Source organism: Sciurus carolinensis, chromosome 10 (genome assembly GCF_902686445.1).
Source record: "Sciurus carolinensis chromosome 10, mSciCar1.2, whole genome shotgun sequence".
In the NCBI taxonomy this organism is placed as follows: Eukaryota; Metazoa; Chordata; class Mammalia; order Rodentia; family Sciuridae; genus Sciurus; species Sciurus carolinensis.
Genome location: NC_062222.1, coordinates 27,750,361 through 27,765,132, shown reverse-complemented (window position 1 = coordinate 27,765,132; position 14,772 = coordinate 27,750,361). Strand labels below are relative to the sequence as shown.

The window sequence follows — 14,772 nt, the reverse complement described above, 5'->3', positions numbered from 1 at the left end:
AATCGAGGTACTGTGTAAGCATTCCTTTGCGGTTCTGTAGCAATCAAGCCAGATGCTTGAGGATAACACTGAGAGCTGTGCCTTCTTTGTTAAAGAGATAGAAATGCTGCATGTGATTTTTTTTTTAAAGTGAAAATTTACATCTTTTACAAAAATTTGTTATGGCATAAGTTTTTAAAAGACATTTGAAGAATATAAGATAGTAAAATTCAATTCTTAAAGTAAACCATTGGTTTGTTTGTTCGGGATTGATTTGTGAAATATTGTTAATTAGACTACTTCAAATGGGTGATGAGTAATTTGAGAAACAGTTTTTAATTATTGTCCCAGGTAATTCAAGATCCGACGTCCATGTAACTGTGTCCTTTAGTGGATACTTGAAAGTTCAGGTAGTACTGAACTCTCTCTATATTGTTTTTTTTCCCCTATAAAGTTAAGAATTTCACCTTTTTACACAAAGAAGCATTTATGACTTTTCTGTGGTATATCTGAATTGCCAGAAAGAACTACTTACTACTCTTGGATTTTGCTTCCATTATTAAGTAAAATTAAGTGTTATTTGGACACAAAGCACCGGCATACCCGTTCTTTGATGGTCTATCTGATAACTGAGATGGCTACTTAGTGATTAATGGACAGGAGTGTACACAGGATAGATACTCTGAAGAAAGGGATGATTCATATCTCAGGAAGAATGGAGTTTGAGATTTCATCATACCCCTCAGTGACTTGCAATTTAAAAATTACAAATTGTTAATTTCTGGAGTTTTCCATTTAATATTTTTAGTGGTTGACCTTGGATAACTGGAACCCTGAAAAGTGAAACAGAGGATAAGGGTGGGAGAGACTATGGTACTTAGAATCTTGACTAGTTGGACTCCCTGCCTTTTTATATTCTTTACCATTGTAACTTCAAAAAACTTAAAATTGAAAACAACAAAAAAAAGCAGTCTCTTAAGAAAATAAATTATGAGCACCATTTAAAGATGCTAGATTTTAAATATTTTATTATTTTAATTTTAAATAATTTGAGTTAACATAAAAATTGTACATGTTTATGGGGTACCATGTTATATTTTGACACACACATGTATATATATTGTGTAATGTTCAAATTAGGTAAGCATATCTGCCTCCTCATTTACCATTTCTTTGTAGGTAGAAGCATTCAAAAATCTTGTTTTAGCTTTTATTAAAAAGTAACAGTACATTTTATTTTTAACTTTACCCTTCTGTGCAATAGCACATCAGAACTTATTTCTGATAACTATAACTTAATACCTGTTAAAGATTCTAGTTTTTAAATAGTATTTATGTGATTATAATTCACAAACAGTCTTCATTAGATTAATTGCTTAATGAACAGGGTACAGTCATTGAAATTACTGTGGTTCTTTTGTTTTCAGGGAAGATTGTTTTGCTTACATCCTTTTAGTCTTCTCTGGTATCTTCATTATTACTAGAATCATAAACTATTATTACTAGAATAATAAACCCATATCTGATTCTGTGGGCTATTTAGATTTGGGATGGGACCTGTTGTCTTGACTTCATTTGGTTACTATTGGCTTCAAAGTAGACTTTTGACCACGAATCACAATCCTAGTCCTTCTATTATTTGTCTCTCTTTTTTTTCTCTTTTAAAGAAATGCATCCTCTGGGGGAAGTTTCCTTCATATTCAGTAAGTTGGTTCTTCTCTTTTAGGAAGATAAGACAAACTTCTCAGAAGGAATTTTCCTCTTTTGTTCTAGGGATTCTCTTATATTAACCCTTGTTCAAAGATTGTCCATGTTGGTCATTTTATCTTATTTGTGGTGAAAATAAATCTTTTATAAACTCGAGAACCTTAAAGATGCATGTTTTGTGCTTGAATGGGGTGTGGAGTTAGACTGATTAAAAAAAAAATTAGTTTGGTGACAGTTTTTCTTTTGTCTGTTTTGTCTGTGTCTCAAGACTAACTGGATTGCTGACCATCTTTATGCAGAAACTTTACAATTTCTGGCTGTTGCATGTTCAGATAGGAGCTCCCTACCAGGCCAGATTCATATAGATAATAGAACCGAAGACTCAGGAAAGTTCTTGTAAAGTTTTGATGAGTTCTACTAAATGAAGTTTCAGGAAAGTTCTTGTAAAGTTTTGATGAGTTCTACTAAATGAAGTTTGACCTTATTAAGGGGTACTAATCTGAGGGGAAACCTAAATTTCTCAGTCTCTGGGAATTATTCAGGGAAATGACCTTTCAGGGCCTTAGACCATCCTCTTCTTCCTGAATTTTGTTATAGACTCCACAGAAACAGCAAAAAATATCCAACAGCTCAAGACACACAGTTTGTTGTGAGTAATAAGTCACATATCCTTATTCAGATCTAATAAAAGATTAATCAAATTATCTAATTTAGGCAGAAGAAGTTGGTTAGATTAAAAAGAAACAGTGATTAGGTAAATATAATGAAAAGGTAGATAAAAATAAATGGAACTTTTTATATTTTTAATAAAGGTACCATTATAAATATCAACAAGAAATTTTATGTATGTAAGAAGACTTATTTGCAAGGCTTTTTTTAAAAATAGAGAGTAAAGAACATTTTCCTTGAAAAGGTATGGTTTAAAAAAATCTAGGCTTTTCTTCATTTTTTTTTTTTAATTAGTCAAAGAACTTTATTAACCTTTGTTTCAAGCATTATTACCAGGCTTTTTCAGCTTAATTAGCTGCACAGAATAATTTGGGTATAAATGAAATATGAAAAGAACTGCAATGTCCAAGGGGCTTGGGCTTAAAAATATTAGAGTACTATATTTTATAGGATTCATAAACAAAACAGTTTTAAAAAGCATTTGTAGTATAAAATAGCAGCTCCCAGGAACTTCTTCAAGTTTTATCTTCTTCCAAAGTTGATTCAATCAGTTTGCCTCATTCTTAGAAGTTTCCTTAAAATCCTACACAAGTTCTGAAGCAACCACCTGCCCCACACCCCACCCCAATCATCTCCCTACCCCTTGGCAGCAAGTGGTGCTTTTCCATTCATAGATTGTTTGGACAGTGCTCCAGCCAGTCTCCTTAAACTAGTCAGACTGTCTGCACCAAGCTGGTTTAAGATGCTGGTAGCATTTCTGACAGCTGCTTATCTTAGCATGGCCTGTATGTAGTATGAAGGTGTTTGCTGCCAGAGATGCCTGAAATTGAAGGCTGTTAAAGTGGATGACTGTTCCTTGGTTTGTAAACATATTCATCTCTTTTATACCAGAGGTGATACTGTTTACTCCTAACTTCTTTTCGGAGAACTGAAGTTGTTGTTTTTTAATCATCTGCTTTAGCTGTTCTACGAACCATCTTCCTTCTGCAAGCAGTACCTTTCCAACCAACGTGTATGTGTGCCAGCATTTTGGCGAGTTCTTTAATCTTGTCAGAGCCAAAATGGGGACCATGTGGTGTACCAGGGTTGATACTCAGGGATGTGTTAGGCAGCCACCTAAGATTATGCTCACATGTAGGGACTTAAGATGGGACTTAAGATGGCAGATAAAGGGAGACTAGAAGCAACCAAAAATTCTAATATTTTCTGAACAATAGATCTAGTAAGTTTGCTTTAAAGTTTTTATGAGTGCCTGGCTTGTCTGTTTGCTTTTGAAAACAGTGAACGAGCTAGCTATTAATGATTTAAAAATACTTTTGCAAAATTACATATTTGTAAATTTATCTTGAGTTTGTTTAGGACAAGCATTAGCAAAATATATACAGTTTTCTGTACTGTTACAGGTTGAACATCTCCAGTTGGAAAATCTGAAATCTGAAATGTTAGAGCATTTGGATTTTGGATTTTGGTGTTAGGGATGTTCATGTGGTAAAGTCGATGTAGATATTTCACAATCTGAAAAACTTGAAATCTGAAATGCTTTTGGTCCCAAGCATTTCAGACAGTGGGCAACTCAACCAGTGATAGAGAATCATAAGGAATCCTTTGTTGGTAAAATTTATATGTACATTGAAACTGGTTTTAAACTTACTAGTACAAAATGACCAGCCATATTTAAATTATCTTTGTGTACTCAATAGAAATAAATTGGAATACACCGTTAAGAAATTTTAGATTTTCAAATTAATGAGTTACATATTATTAGTATGATGGCCTAAAGTTATTGAGAAGTAATTTTTGATCTGTTTTTTTTTAATTTTGAAAACATTGAAGTAAAAAACATTGAAGTATTATTTACATATAGAAAAGTATAGGTGAACTTTTCTATGTTGATGTACTTTTACAAAGTGAACACACTTTTTTAACCCCAACCCAGATCAAGATATCAACTCCTCAGAAGTCTCCCTGTGTCCTGTCCCAGTCAATAATTCCTTCACAAGAAAGGTAATTAATTACTCTTCTGACTTCATAAACAGAAATAAATTTGGTTTGTTTTTGAATTTTATATGAATAGATCAGACAGTATGTGGGTTTTTAAAGTTTATTTTTACACTGGCTTCTTTGACATTGAGTTTTTGACATGTATCGTGTTTTGTTGCATTTTCATTGTAGTTCAGGATTTCATTGTATGAATACACTGTGGTTTTTTCTCCATCCTAATGCTGATGGATGTTTGGATTATATATAGTTTTGGGTTCTTACAGATAAGGCTGATGTGATAATTCTTGAACATATCTTTTTGTGAACATGTCTAACTGGGAGTGGTATTGCTTAGTCTTTGGGAATGTATATTTTCACCTTTAGTGGATACTTCCAAACAGTTTTCTCTGTTTGATCTATTTTATATTTCTGCTTTAGTTTATGAGAATGCAAGTTGCTGCATATTGTTCCTACAGTTGTTATTCTGAGGTTTTTAGATAAAAAAAAATTGTGGGTGATAGTACGTATCATTGTGAGATTATAATTCGTATTTTCCTAATGATCACTGATATTTATCACTTTTTCTCATCAGTTTTTGAGGTGCTGTTTGATCTTTAGGGATCTTAATAATGTTTGTGTTTTTGTTCTTTTCTTTATCTTGGTAGAAAGGATTGAACCCAGGACCTTGTGCTAAGCAAGCACCTCACCTTTAAGCTACATCCCCAGCCCTTGGGTCTTTTTCTTGTTGATTTGAAATTGTTATAATATATTTTGGATGAGTTCTTTGTTGGACATGTATATTGCTGATATTTTATCTACTCTGTAGCTTATATATATATAAATATATATATGTATTTTTTTTTAGTTGTCAATTGACCTTTATTTTATTTATTTATATGTGGTGCTGAGAATTGAACTCAGTGCTTCACACATGCTAGGCAAGTGTTCTACCACTGAGCTACAACCCCAGCCCCTGTAGCTTGTTATTTTTATTTTTTAAAAAAGATACTTCTTAATTGTAATGAAATCCAGTTTGTTTTTCTGTGTTAAGAAATCCTTGCCCAACTCAGTTGTAACAGTGTTTTCTTGTCATCATTTAACAGCTTTAAAATGTTATGTTTAGCTCTCTAATACACCTTTTTCTTTCTCCTTTGTCCATTGTCTGTGGATGAATATTAATTTGATAGATTTTGTTTTTAGCAGAAGTAGTCATAGGAAATCTATCAGGCTTACCCATAAGAAAACATTTTTATATGTGGTATTGCAGTTTCTAGTATGGCAACATTTTCTATTAGTTAAGATAGATGATTTTTATTCCAGTGATTCTTTCAAAGGAAATTTTAAACAGATTTTTTTCCTGACTCTGAAAGAGGCAGTTTTATTTCATAACATTATGTTCTGCCTTACTTGCTATGTTTTGTTTTTGAGGAGACATAATGGTGGTTTAAAAACATTGGGATGTGGAGTCAAATGCAACTGCTGTATTTAAGCAGATGACATAGTCTATGAGGCATGAAGTGTTTAGAAAAAAGTATGTTCAGTTCAGAGTAAAGTGTTTGGCAAACACTAAGGACTCTGTGCATATTTTGTAGTACATTTATTCTTGAATTTTTGAGCTTGAAACTTGATAGGAAGGATTTATATTCAAAGTTTATTATGAAATTATTTACAGCTAACTTTTATAATAGTAAAATTCATTTGCCGGTTTACATGTTTCTTTTTATTACGGATAAAATACTTTATTATTGGATTTTAAAATTCTTCCTCATGTTAATTTTTTAATAAAAAGAGAATGAGTTTGTAATATATTTTATCATTTCATTGGTTCTGCTTTATAGGCCTTATAGTTACATTGTGTAGGTGTTACTTAAAAGATCGTAGCTAGGTACCAGAATAATGTGACAGTGTATATTTATTGTCAGAAAGAATTGAACTTATGACTGCCACTCTAAGAAGTTGTTAGTATACTGTTGCCTTGCTCTATTAATTATTCATGTCTTATTTGTGATAGAGCTCGTTCTTTCTGTGTTCTACAAATGCTGCCAATGTCTTGATGATTTATTAGCTCTTCCATATATTACATATAAAATTTAAATTATTTTTAAGATCATGAAAAATTTGTGTATAAAAATTTTATTATATGCTAAAGATTCAGCATATGCTTTGGGTTTTAAAGTGCTATACATAAAGAAATAACCCTTATCTTAAATGGAATTCTTGGGTAGATTTTAGAGTAGGTATAACTCTGAAGTTGAAAAATTATTTCTCATTTATTTATTTTTTTTATTTAGGGAATTTCTACCATCAGCAAGATTTTTAAAAGACTGTCTAAGTAGTTGGTAAGTATTGAACTCAGTGTTAAATACTTTGAATTTTAGTTACATTTATGCATGCAATAACAGGACATTTATAATAACCAATGTTAAATTATAATTATAAATTATATTTCTTTTAATTTTTAACTGGGTTCTAGAATTTTTTCTCTTTATACCTTATGAATAAAATGGGATTTTCCCTACTTGAGATTTTGTAGTATTTTTCTATTAGTTGCCAAAACTTGTGTGGATTTCTTCTTTTGCCATCCATTGTTTGATTCCTCCATATATTAGGTCCTGTATACTGCAGCATTCCAGCCTTTACCTGTGGTCAGGTCTTATGTTGTTTCCTATCTAGATTATCCTAATTTCTTTGTTCCAGGATTAAAATATGAAAAATTTTGTGGTGCCTATAATAAAGAATCTCATAAATTTAGGATTTTATTAGATGAAGCTTTTACTTTTTAATTTTTTCGTAAAGATTGGTTAGTTAATCTCAGAAAGTTTTATTTTAACTAAAAGTGTTTTAGATTTATGTGCTGTGATTATATAGACATAACCATGTGTTAATCTTGATAGATTTTTAAGTGATTAAATATATTTCAAAGATAGAGAAAAATGCTGAGACATTGGATAATCTGTGTCATAATACAGTTGGTGTGTGTTTTTTTTTAATACAGTCAAAAGATTTTTAGAGATAAATAGGTTTATTTAACTGAAGGAGATTTCATGTGTACATGAAGAAATATTTAATAAGTGCAGGTTTCTTTTATTATACCTTTTAATGTGTTTGAAATAATACATATTTGATCAAATGCTGTTTCCAAAACCATAGTAATCATCGTGGATGCTTAACTATTCAACAATTATACTATTATGTTTACTATGTATTTATAAGCTAGGTATAACATTTTTAAGAACAAATGATGTTGTTAAAGTGTTAAGCAGATTTCTACTACTTTAAATGTAGTAACTGATTTCTGGGCATGTATTAAGTATAAAAGTAACTTACGGTCAATTCTCCCTGTTGATGCATATATTTGAGTGAGAGGGAACCAATTTCTTTTGAATTATACAACTTATGACTCACATTTCATCTTTGCAACTTTATTTTGAATGACTTTTTTGAGATACAGTTCACATGCTAGAAAATTCTTTCTTGAGTTTACAGTTGGTGATAGTTTCATATATTCAGACTTGTACAGTCTACTATATAAGGTTAGGATATTTTCCTCACTCTTGTTATGCCCTTATACCTCACACCTCCCAGCTCTAGGTAACACTCAGTAGACTTTCTGTTTTCATGAACACTTTAGCACCATAAAATATTTATCCTTGTGTCTGACTCCTTTCACTTAGCAAAATATTTTCAGGTTGTAGCATGTGTCAGTATTTTATTCACTTTTATGACTGAATAATATTCCATTATATATACACCACATTTTGTTTATCCATTCATCAGTTGATATATTGGCTATTAGGAATGCTTCTTTGAATATTATTGTGTAAGTTTTTGTATGGATATATTTTTATTTGTGAACATATATTAAGGGAGGCTTTATTTAAAAAAAATGCAGCAGCTACAATGTGAAAAAAACTAAGCAAAATCAGTTGTTGCATACTGTAAAGGAGATGTCATTTGCAGGTTGAATCCAGACATACTTAATAGAACTGTACAAAACCAATCCAAATAGCCCTTTGATACATATAAATGGGTTGGATTTTTCCAAGTAATGTAGTTTTTTTTTGTGTGTATGTGTATGTAACTCTTTGAGGATCTGTCAAAATGACTGTTTTATTTTATACTCCTACCAAGTGTGTAGTTTCTCCACATCCTCAAAGGCAACTATATTTTAGTCATCCTGGTTGGTGGAAAGTAGTATCTCTGAGTTTCAATTTTCATTTCTATGATTAATGATAGGTATCATTTCATATACTTTTGAACTATTAGTTTGTCTTCTTGGGAGAAATATATGTTCAAATTTTTTGCCCAGTTAAAACTGGGTTGTCTTTTTAATGTTGAATTATAAATGTTCTTTATATGTTCTAGGTTCTAGACCCTTACCAGATATATGATTTGCAAATCTTATTGTATGGATTATCTCTTTACTTTCTTGATGGTGTCATGAAGTCCAGAAGTTTTAAAAAGTTTGATTAAGTTCAGTTTATCTGTTTTTTTTCTTTTGTTGCTTGTACATTTGGTGTCATATTACAAATTTATTTTAAATAAATATTCATTGATAGTCTAGGACTATGACAAGGGTTTAATTATCACAGGGCTATAAAAAAGCATTGGCATTTCCTGTGTTTGACAACCAAAGCCCAAAGGAAGCAATTATTCTTGTATTTGTGCTTCAGTTCCTCAACTAATTATTTTCAGCAAAATCTTATGTTTGATCCCATGTGTTACAGTGAAAATATTATTTTTGTGTGATTTGTTTATGAATATTAGTGTTGTGAATTCATGTTTAGTTTTTTGAATTGGTGAAAGGAAGGGCCTTCTTTAATAATTTATCACATCAATTATAGCATATTTGATTTCATACCTTAATAAATCATTGCCTTTTAAATTAAGATTCTTTTTATCTTTTCTGTGACCAGAGAATAGGATTTTAGTTTTATTGATTTTAATTTTGTGCAGATTATGTATAGGAAAAAGTATTTCAAATTTTTGTAATTCTAGATATGGAATAAATAAAAATTTCCTCTGAATTATTAAGTACATATGTTCTTATTTTTTGGTACTGGTGATTGAACCCAGGGTTACTTAACCACTGAGTCACATCCCCTTTTTATTTTTTTTTATTTTTAAGATAGGGTTTTGCTAAGGTGCTCAAGGCCTTGTTAAGTTGCTGAGGCTGGCATTGAAACATGGGATCCTCCTGCCTCAGCCTCGGAGATGTTCGGATTGGTGCGCACCATTGTGCCCAGCTTAAGTACATATCTTTAAAATTTTTATAAGACCAGTTTAATTTCTTATTCTGATTATCATGTGACTTTTGCTCTTGAATGAGAAATGAACCACATGAAATTTGTGTTTGCTTCTTTTTTGACTGAGTACATTTCTTTCTCGCATATGGATTGGGTGGCAAAAAAACTGGTTTGAGGTACCAGAAGATAGAACATGGGACTGACCAAACTAAAGTTTAACTAAACTTTAGGAGAGAAACCCTGAAAGCAAGATAATGTCAGAGGAAGTGAGCCATACATTCGAGTATAAGTTCTACCCAGTTATGTGAGATGAGGTAGCACCCAAGGTTTTAGGCCATTAAAAAAAAAAAAAAAAAAAAAGGCAGAAAGTAGAATGCAGAAGAACTAAGCAAAATCAATTGTTGCACTCTACAAGGGAAGCATAGTTTGCCATATGAAATCAAAACCAAAACCCAGTGGCCCTTTGAAAGAATTTAACAAAATTTGGAGTTGCTGTTATTTACAATGTCTTTTCTACCAAAAGTTACTAGACATTAAAAAGAAATTGGAAATTTGACCCACTTTCTTTAAGGAGAAATTTATTGGTAGAAACTAAACCTGGCTAGATGTTGGATTTAGTAGGTAAAGACTTTAAAGTAACACTAAGTGTAATCATAAGAAGTCCTGTGTTCAAAGAATTAAAGAAAAATAGTTTTAATGAAAAACAGGGAATCTCACCAGATACTATAAAGAAGAAGCAAAAGAGAACTTTCAGGGTGAGAAAATTAGTATCTTTCTGAATATTTCTATTCATGTCCTTTCTACATTTACGTATACAAACTGTTCTAGGTTAAATAGGATATAAGTTTTAGATTAGACATCCTGACTCTTCAATGATAAATACTAAACATGTATTTATGACATAGTATTTTTTTCACATGTGACCATAATACCATTTTTACACCTATGAAAATTAGCCTTAATTTGACAAAATCTAATACAAAGGTCCATTTTCAATTTTTCCTACTTATTTCCAAAAGTCTTTTGTAATTCAAACCTCCAAACTCTGCCCTTTCTGCTCAACCCAAGACCCCATCAGGATTACTAATTGCATTTGATTATCATGGTTTTCTAATCTCACTTAATTTGAAACATTCCCTCGCCTTTATTTTGTATTTTCAAAGAGTCAGGCAGTAACTTTGTAGAAAATCCTACATTCGGGCTTTTTAAAAAGATTTCCTTTTGATCAATTCAGATTAAACATTTTTTGAACAAGATTATATTGCAGGTGATAATGTTTTGTTTTCATTGTATCACATTAGGATTCAGATACTACCAATTTGGCTCATTATTTTTTATTTTTTATTTTATTGGCTTATTTTTGATGTTAAGTTTGATCATTTGTTTTAGATAATGATAGATTTCTCTGTAGTAAAGATTCTTTGTGTAATCTGAGGGTGACACTTTGATACTATGTGAATGTAATTTTCCTGCCAAATTTTCACCTAACGTCTTTAGCATCTATTGACAGTTCTTGCTCAAATCATTTATTACACTGAGCATTAATGTTTATTTAAAAACACTAATTGAAAAAATGCTCATGTGGTACTTCGAATTTTAAAGTGTTATATAGACATTACCAGTATATTAACTTGTGCTGTTATTTATTTATTTATTTTTTTTTTGAGAACTTTTCCTCCTTTTTCTTGTAAGTGTATTGTCAGTGCCCTCCTGAAAAGAGTACCTGGAGGACACCTCTTAGTTGGACAATTTGGATTTATTGCTGTTTGCACCAAAGGCGAATAGATTCAGTGGGAAATGGTAGGGTGTCTCAGTAAGACCATGTTCAAAAGGACTTAAAGAATTTTAGCTTTGGTCAGTGATTTTGGTGATGGTCCAAGGTAGCAGGGTTTGAGTACTGTCAGAAGGTAGGAACAATTTTATGATTTCATATCTCAATAAATCTTATATATAGAAGAGCTGAATACAGTGAGACTAAAGCATCAATTATTAAAGAAGCAGCAGTTAAACTCTCTGATTGTTTTGTATTGTGATTTGCCATGGAAGATTGGCTACTTACTAGTTTAATTCACAGTTACATATAGGACATTCTTATTTTTGCTTTGGGGGATTTTTGACTTTTCCGAGCCCATTTGTTACAGAAATTAACAATCTTATTCTTATGTAATTAAAGCCTAATAATGAAATAGAATAAGTTCAGGATAGTAAAACAATATAAAAATTTTTTTGATATAACTATGTCAACAATTAAGCATATACTTTGCTTTTAAAAAAGTAGGAAATCATTACCATAGCCTTTTTTTTTTTTTTTTTTGATACCTTAAGGTTTAAGGTTTTCAATATGAATTTTAATTCTTATACAGTGATGTCATTGGGAAGAGTTTACAGTTTAAATATCTCTGACTTTTAGATACACACATGTTAGTGTCCTCAGGTATTTCTTCCCTAAATCCCTCCATCCCCCATACCTATTAAAACTTTATTATTCTTCATTTTACATATGGAAGAAGGTATCTCCCTCCCCCACCATACCTATTATAGTCCATGAGCAGCCAGTAGAGGTTGTTAAAGCATTGCTTTCTGTAGTTTGTAGTACAAAGAAAATTGATGCATTTTTATAATAGCGATTATGCTTTTCCAAACTGTACTTTCTACCATGCTCCATCCCTCTGGTTTATAATTATGAATATTACGGTAGTTGGCCTGCATTATGACTCCTCATTGATCACCAATGTGAATGAATTAACTACTGTTTATAAAAGGAGACTGGGGGATGGATTACTGAGTTTTCTCTTAGTGTGTTTTGACTATCATCGCTAATTTGGATATAGTACTGTAATATAGTAGTCCCTGCTTACCAGTGGGGATACATTTTAAAACTCATTCCTTACCCACCTGCCATGGATGCCTGAAATTGTAGATAGTACTGATCCCTATATATGTTTTTCTATACATAGGTATTAGTTTTCCATTGCTATGACAATTAATACCTGAGATAAATCAGTTTAAAGAGAAAAAGGTTTATTTTTTGCTTACAGTTTGAGAGGTTTCAGTCCATGGTCACTTGGCTCCATTGTTTTTGGACCATGGTGAGGCAGAATATCATGGTGGGGAACCATTTCCCCTTTGGTGGCCAGGAAGAAAAAAAAAGGGAAGAGGCTGGTGTCCCATTTACCCCTCCGTCCACACCCTCAATGACTTCACTTTCTTCCATTAGGCTCCAGCTTCTTAAGTTTCCACCACCTCCCAGTAGTGCCACAGTCTGAGAACCACACCTCCAACATGGGCCTTTGGGGTACACTCCAGATCCACTCTATAGCAACGCACATACCTATAATAAAATTTAATTTACAAATTAAGTACGGTAAGATATTGGCAATAACTTACTATAGATTGTAGCAACCTCAGCATATACTTTACTTGTTCCTTATAAATTTGAGAACTTTCACCTTTCCAATTGAAGGAAGCACTTTTTTGCTTCTCTTTGGCATATCTGAATTGCCATCATTAATACTCTTGCATTTTGTTTCCCTTATTAAGTAAAATAAGGGTAACTTGGCCACAAGCTCTGGGATACTGATACTTTGACCATTGATCTGTGACCAAGGTGATTACAAGTCGCCTTGTCAGTTAGTATATATAGTGTGGATGTGCTGAACAAATGAATGATTCACTTCCTGGATGGAAGAGGGCAGGACAGAGATTTCATCATGATAGAACATCATTCAATGTAAAATTTATGCATTGTTTATTTCTGGAATTTTCCATTTAGTATTTTCATAATGTGGTTGACCCAGGGGTAACTGAAGCCTTGGAAAGCAAAACTGAAGATACGGAGAAAATACTGTACTTTTAATTGCCCAAAAGAGGTGGCATAATTACACATTATCTTTCTAAGGCAAGAACTAGTGTGAAAATGGACTCTCTTTACTGAACTACCTTGATTGGAAAAGTGGAAGTTTTAATGGTTTTAAAAATTTGATGGTATCCATGTCATCCTTACTGTTTGATTATGTTTGTTCTAACAGTAATGATCGATTGAATGCTGATTTAGGTATTACAGTCATACTGTAGTTTTAATCTGAACTAGCTATACTGTTTTTGACTAGCAGCTTATATAAAACCACTCTCCTAGTCAGGGCTTCTCATCCCCTCATTTGCGGCCATTTCACTACTTTGGAGTGAACGTACAGATAGGAAGTCACTGGACCATAATTTTCACTAGTTGATATCAATTGGGCAGTATTGTAATTGTAGCTATTTAGCTGTGTTAGGGTTGTATTTGTTTATTTATTTATTTTTGGTACTGGGGATTGAACTCAGGGGCACTCAACCACTGGAGCCACATCCCCAGCCCTATTTTATTTTATATTTTGTTTAGAGACTGGGTCTCACTGCGTTACTTAATGCCTCGGTTTTATTGAGTCTGGCTTTGAACTTGTGGTTCTCCTGCCTCCGCCTCCCTAGCCACTGGGATTACAGGTTGTTTTGGTTTTGTTTTCAGATATTCCACAAAGGGGGAAGATTGAATTGCTTATCTGGCATAGTAAACTGAGTACAGCTGGGTTGGTTCATCCTTAACAAGCTCCACTTCCTCCTCCCTACTCTAGTTTTTTTTTTGGTCTAGCTTTTTGTCATATCTATACTTCAAGTGTTCTTCCCAGTTATAAAATTAGTTCACTCTGTGTCTCCCCACATTCCTGGTATTGAGGACTGAACTCAGGACCTTGAGCATGCTAGGCAAATGTTCTACCAGTGAGCTATATTCCCCCAACACTTATAAGTTCACTCTTAATAGAGCTGTTTTAGAATGGAATTCCCTGTGTGTCACACTATTTGATTCTCTGAAAGTAGAGATGGGATTGTGGTAGCAATGCAGCATGGTATGATTATGTTCTCATTTTTATTTAAGTAAATGGTTGTATATGACATGACTTGCCTAATATAATATTGCTTACTGAGAAGAGTCTGTCTTTCCTGGAGTTTATATGTGTTTACTTCTTAATAGTGTCTCTGCTATATGCTGGATCATGGACAGCTGAGCCATTCTTTTTAGTCACCTAAGTGATTACATATCTTCTACCTCTTGAGAGTTCAGAATGTCAAAATTTGGCAAGTGAAATTTTTAATTAGATTGTCTTTTAGAGGGAAAAAGTAGATATACCAGTAAAGTTTATTTTTGACCCCCTTG

At 32.4% G+C, this 14,772-nt stretch overlaps 1 protein-coding gene across 3 annotated transcripts in view; it reads left to right on the top strand.

Annotated features, from left to right (window-relative positions):
• The window catches only part of Fbxw7 (F-box and WD repeat domain containing 7), a 190,628-nt gene that overhangs the window by 53,911 nt on the left and 121,945 nt on the right, over positions 1-14,772 (top strand). Inside the window, exons 2-3 of one of the 3 annotated variants that reach the window (XM_047566553.1) lie at positions 4,292-4,359; positions 6,627-6,674. The exons of 1 other annotated variant lie outside the window; for it this stretch is intronic. The gene's annotated coding sequence lies outside the window, so the exon portion shown is untranslated. The remainder of the gene's footprint in view (positions 1-4,291; positions 4,360-6,626; positions 6,675-14,772) is intronic. One more of the 3 variants, XM_047566550.1, reaches the window with a different exon arrangement.